Here is a 6,663-nt window from a genome sequence, read left to right on the forward strand (position 1 = left end):
ATTGGTAGACCTATTAAGGGGTCAAGATGAGATCACTAGGTGATCTTGTGGCTAAACAATGACAAGGTCTTTGTTTGGGTTAAAGAATATGATTCCTAGTTTAAAGTGTTGATTTGAACTATTGATAATGGTGTGGCTTGGTCAAGGTGACCCAGTGGGAAAAACACCTAAGGGAAATGGGTTATATCAATGCTGTGGTATAGTAAGTCTGAGGAAGGTAGTCTCTATAAGAGATCCAAGGGAGGATTTCAAACATTGGGCCGTGGATAGAGCCCACAACAGAAAATGTTAAAGAGACGTACTAGGGGTGAACACCCTCTGGACTTGGCAAAGCAAAGTGTTTGCTATGGAACTGAAAGGAAACCTCGAAAATGGAAGTAACAATCCTATGTTGCTGGGTGCAACAATCAAGGGTAGGAGCAAAAGACTAGTGGCTAAGAAAAGAGCCATGGGAATCCTGGGAAAGAATCCAAATGGCAAAGTTAGGCCGAGAACACTAATGTGTTGAGTGCTAATGGATTGTGGGAAAGGCAATGTTTCCCCAAGGGTGGATTCCCAACCGCTCCGATTTGGCGAAAGTGGATGCTCCAAAGGGGGGAGTGGTAATGTAGCCAAATAATAGGACCATGGGCAGCCCTAGCACCAATTACGATAACTGAAACTTAGTGTCAAAGGTGGCACGATATCAGAGAGAGGATGATGGTATCCTCAAGTAAAGAACTTCCTAGGATAGGGAAGTGGAGTTGCACCATGTGCAATGTAAGGTGTCGGAGACACCTAGGAAATTGACTCTGAGAAGTCAAAATTAAAAGTTCCAAAATGCAAGGTTATGTCAATGGGATCTGAGACTACTTGAGAATGAGTAGTGGAATTGAGTTAGAGAGGGAGTCTCTAATGGGTTTAGCGAGAACTGAACCAATAAAAGGGAGCAAACCACCCCAGGTGGTCGAATGAGTCTCTATGTTGGAGAGACTATGCTCCTTAGAGAATAGACAAGGCATGGTGTGCCTTTGGTGTCAAACCATAGACAAATATTGGCTTGGTGCCAAGGATGGAACTAGTAATACATGTGGGTGTTACTTTATAAAAGGGTTTATCGTTCGATGAGGACATCGAACTTCGTCTATAGGTGGTGGAGTTGTGAGACACAAAATCCCTAGGCCCCAAAGTGGAGTCGGAACGGCGTCATGTGGTAGTGGCCGAAGCGAAAGCCAAATGAGCGTAACACGTTTGGACTAAAAGCTCCGACTTGGATGGTTGAGAGCAGGAGTGGAACTCCCAACAAAGTGTTCGAGGAGCGAGCATGAGGCAACCAATAAGCAAGGCTCCAAAAAGGGACCCGAGATGGAGTTTGAGATGGACCGAGATGGAGTCCGAGATGGAGTCCAAGATGGAGTTTGAGATGGACCGAGACGGAATTCGAGATGGACCCGAGATGGAGTCCGAGATGGACCCGAGATGGAGTCCGAGATGGAGTCCGAGATAGAGTCTGAGATGGATTCGAGATGGAGTCCAAGATGGACCCAAGATGGAGCCTGAGATGGACCCGAGATGGAGTCTAAGATGTTTTTTATGGTTTTCTCTAAATTGGTCTTTTGGGTTTAAGACATCAATAGAATGTTATTAGCTTTTGCTAAAAAACTTGAGTTCCTTAGTATAGTTGACTAGGGTTTATATCGATTGGCTAGTGTAATAATTGGTATGAACATTATGTGTATCGCTCTTTGCAACACTCATTCTGTTATGTTGATTTTTATTATAGTTGATTTTGATAGATTGGATGTTATTTCCTTCAAGTGATATGTTCACGAGATTTTGCTATGATACTTTATGTTCTTTGAAGTTATCTTACATAAGTTGCTATCGCGAATATACCTTCGGGTATCAAAAGTTACCTGTCGGCTAGTCCTTTCATATATTCTTTCCTTACTGCCACGACGGCAGAAGGTCGGTATTGCTGGGCCCGTTATCAGTTCCCACTTGGGCTAGTTGAGAAACTAGTCAATGACCATGTACTTAAATCGGATAAACATAAAGTAGGAACCCTATATGTTTCTTGCTGAGCATACTCGGCTTGGTTTGAGAAACTCTTGTCATTGGCTTGCACTTGTTAGTATTAGGAACCCCTGCAACATTGAAATTGATCCCTCAATATTCGCTAGATGATAGTTTACCATGTTTGCCAAACACCCTCGCTATCATGCCCTTTGTGTTAGTCTCATTTTGGTCCCAAATACTATTTATGGAAAGTGTCCAAATTTGCTTATTTGGCATATCTACGGAATGTAGAGATTGGCCTGAAGGCAATGGTGTTTGTCCCGTGTCCAAATTCGCAATCTAGCATCATTCCATATTTAGTAAGTTTTAAGCTTATCCCAGAGACTAACTCCTGATACTAAGGGAGGCTTGGGGTGAAAGCTCAAAGTGTGTGTTCCTCAAGGGCGGGGGCTGTGGGGGGTTCCAAATGTATAGTAGGGATAGTGAGTAGGTCGGGCATGGCCGACCAACCTAAGGCATAATCTAACTCCCGCTTGCATGCCTGTCCTTGTTTTGCATCTGGCTTGGTTCTAAGCCCAAGTTTCATTCCATGTTAGCTGGTGGAGTACCCATGTCCTTGCATTAGGCCACCGGTATGCTGAAATAGCACCAGACTATGTTTGGCTCCGTTTTGTGTGCTGGTCCTGGCAATGGGATGCTAGTTGCTCTAGGACTGTTCCAAGTCGTTTCGAGCTCCTGTCCCTTCACTCCTTGGGATATATGCTCAGGAGTTGCTCTATGGTCCAGTTCCATCACTCCTTGGATCCATGCTTGGGAGTTTGGCGCTGTTCCTTTGTTTAGTGGCCCAAGGCCCTGAACCTCGGGTTCCGCACCATTGTCCTTTAGACACATGGCATAAAGAGGGTTTAGGTTCTGCTTCATGGTGTTATCCTATGGTAAATCACCATAGGATAAAGGGTAAAGACCATGTGTGCTACATTTGGTATCAGAGATTGAGTCTCGGTGATTACTATCCAATGAGATTGGGCAACTAGTCTTGTTATATACGCAGAGATGAAAACAATGATCCAAGTGGGTACACGTTTGGGTGCAAAAGCTTCGCAATTGTTCCTTGGGTATGGATTTGGTTACCTTTTCATACCTTATGATGTGAGCTTGCTCTTGGGCTCAAAGGATGGATTTGAGGTGTACCATCTTGCACGAGTTTGAGCTTAGGCTCGTGAGTGAGACACATTAGCAACTCAAGGCTACACTTTGAGTTGGTAGGATTAATGTTAGCCTATCATTGTTTCCATAAGTTGTTCTAGTGGTTCCGTGACTTGTTCCATGTACCATGGGTGAAAGTAAACCTTCCCTGGGTTTGCTATGAGTGGCAACTATGCTGGTCCGTAGCTGTTTAGCACGGCACTAGTGGACCTTTGTAGGCATGATTAGAAGTGAGTCAACCAAGATTGTAGGGATTAGTCTATTGGTTCAAGTAATCATTGCCGTGCTCTCTCATAAACTTTTCTTAAATTGGACTGAATGCAATGTGAAAGCAAGCTTAGGGTTTAGTTAAAAATGAGACCGAAAAGAGAGTCGTCAAGGATGAAGGATCAAACACATAAATCATTCTCTCTTCTTGGAGAGATGATTTGCAACGAGGTGTGGCTCATTTGCTCGTGTTCACATCATGCTATCAAGAGTCCCTATCTTAATGCATGTTGAAGATGATGATCTTACAATGGTGAGCTGTGGGATGGATAGCGGTGAAGCCCTAAACCATTTTGTTTAGGCTTACTATTGAAGACTTAGGTTGCAATGTTCAATTCTTTTCCGGGGAACCTTGCTATTGCTCCTTGAGTAGCCTGGTGTTGGATTAGTTTTGAGTTTGGTCAGAAAGAGAGTAGCATGAGCTTATCCATGTGTGTGAACAAAAGTTAATGATGTTGAGTGTTGTAAATCTCTATCAGTGGAGTGTGGCATTTATGTTGCATTTTGTCGAATCGAGTTGACACTTGATACTTGCATAAACCTTTGAAGTAATAACATGGGTGTTGCTCATGGTGTTGCTCAATTGATAATCAATTCATTGTGATTTTTTATATCATATCCATATGATAGTGAGTAATGTGTTTACGAAGTTGCTTGGTTAAATGATGATTAATCCCAAAGTGGTTGATGGTGAAGCTAGTCTACTTGCACAAAGTAGTATTGTAGTAGCTTTGACTAGATTCTCGATGGTGATCCATTATGCTAAGCTTAAGTTGATTCCTTAGTTCCTTGAGGTTGCCTATTGAAGTGTTGGAAAAGGGTTATAGCATTCACTTGTTATGGCTTGTTTGTTGATCTGTTAGCACTTGGAGTAAATTATTGGATGGAGAAGATGTGTAGTTAAAGCATTGACATTGCTAGCATTTGTGTTAGTGGAACTGGCATTGTTGTTCGAGTGATGAAGAATTTTCCTTAGAGCTTGATTTTCCATGTCATTTTTCTTGTTAGTATTTTGGCTTCACATTAGATCTTGAAGGTGGTTGAAGAAAAGTGTTAGTGCAATGTGGATATCCGAAGATGTGGTGTTCGTGATCAAGCCTTGGATGTTCACTTTGCATTTTGCGGATGTTGGTGTTGGATGTCGAATATATGGGCAAAGATATTCGATGCTTAAGTATATTGTTGGATCATGAGAATTTATGTTGAGGTGATCCTATGTGAAGTGTAGGTAGGAGAAAGTTGGTTAGGTCTTAAAAGTTTGTATTTCTGGACTAAGAGTCATTCTTTCTCTAGGATGGAAAATTTTCCATGAATTTTCTTAGGTTTTTCCAATGCCTAATCTGTTGATCACTTTGCTCAAAAACCATTCTATTTTCGTAAGCCAATACAAACTAATAAAAGGGTTGGAGTTGACTTTGGTTAGCTTAGACCTTAGTAGGTAGTTTATATGATGCGACTCGAAAGGGATGCTGACTTTTGGGGCTAAGGCAATTGAGTTGGATAGAGTCTGAAGTTGGTGTAGAAAAGTGGCCGTTGCACTTTTCTAGAAAGGTGACCCTTGTGCCTTTTTCTGTAGCATTCTGCTTAGTGGTAGGTTGCACCTTACATTTCGTTAAGTCTCTATAAGAGTAGAGAGCTCTCACTAATCTTGATTTGGTCTTGGTAGCTTTGTGCCTTGGCTAAGAATAGTGATGTCCAAGTTAGTTGTTTGAGTTTAAGATGTTGGTACCCGTACTATAGCTTTGTCATTGAGGAGGTTGTGTACCGATATGAATCCATCTCATGGTCTTCATTTTAGTTTTGACTAAGTGTTAATCATGCATAGCTAGCTTCTTCAAGGCATGCTCAGAGCTATTAACTAGATGTGTTAGTGAGCTTATCACGATTGAGTTGGATTTGAGTGGTCTTTTAGTTTGTGCTTGTCCATGAACCTTTATCTCATACCTGGGGTATTACGTTCATGTTGGACAAGTGTGTGACTCGATGGCATGAGTTTAGTGAGAAGGCAAGTTGAAAAGTGATTATTAGTTGTTTTGCGACTAATGATTGCTTGTACTGTTAACACTTGCTTCACTTGATTATGATTCAACAATGATAAGCTTGCTTTACCGAATGATGTTGCAGAGGATTGTGTCATTAGACTTACATGGGTTTTCCATGTTGGCATATCGATTCTACCTCTGTTAATATCATTTGGTTGCATTTAGTTCGTGGTGTTGGATTTCATCAAGTCTTGGACGTGGTGATTCACTCCTTAGTGATGTGTTATTTAAAATTGAGTATTGTTGAAGAATTAGTCTCGGATACTGAATAAGGTATCTTTGACTTTGGTTGGCTTGGTTGCAAAGAGGTTTGAGTGGTGATTCACTCTTGCTTTCTTCTATCTTTGTTATGGTGACAATGGCATTGAAGTATTGCCTTGTCGTTGACATTATTGATGTTGAGATTCAAGTGAGATGAGGTGTTTGTCCTTAGGATTGACATTGAGTTTCATTAGTGTTGATGATTTGGCTATGGCTTTGTGTTATTGGCATTCGTGCATTTGCTACTTTGCAACTGTATTGACATTCAAATGAACTAAGTGGCAAGTTGAGTTAGTTAAGTTCTCGATGAGATTGTTTATGAGGGGTTGAGCTTTGAACTTTTCCTTGAAAAGTGATTTAGTCGTGAACTATACTAGCTTTACAAGGGAAAGAGTTAGTGATCGATATTTGAATGTTTGAATTCTTATTGGATTTGAATTGAAATATATCAATCATTGATGATTCTTCTTGTGCTTGTTATGAAGTGAGTTACATCTTGCTATAGATGGATTCATGGAGGATTATTTGGTGATCACTTGTTGAGCATAGCTTTGTTATGCTTAGCTTTTGGAATGATGCAGATATGCTCTTCATTAGCTTTGGCATTATGAAGTTTAGCTTCTGGATGTGTTGAGGAGGATATTGTGGGTTATACCATGATTTCTTCTTTAGCATTGATATTAGTTCATGCAAAACTTGTGATCATTGTAAGGCAGAGTGAACACGGACCGACAAGCGTGGGTAGCTTGGTGAAGTGTTCAAGAGCCGGCTCTAGTTCCCCCGGGAGATCAACTGGCCGATGCTCCCAGTCCAAGTGTGGGTGGCACTACCTACTTGGATACCTGGTGTGGCTCAATGGAACCTTGCTCTAAGCCCATGGCTAGAGCAC

This window comes from Selaginella moellendorffii, unplaced genomic scaffold (genome assembly GCF_000143415.4).
Source record: "Selaginella moellendorffii unplaced genomic scaffold, v1.0 SELMOscaffold_145, whole genome shotgun sequence".
Lineage (NCBI taxonomy): Eukaryota > Viridiplantae > Streptophyta > Lycopodiopsida > Selaginellales > Selaginellaceae > Selaginella > Selaginella moellendorffii.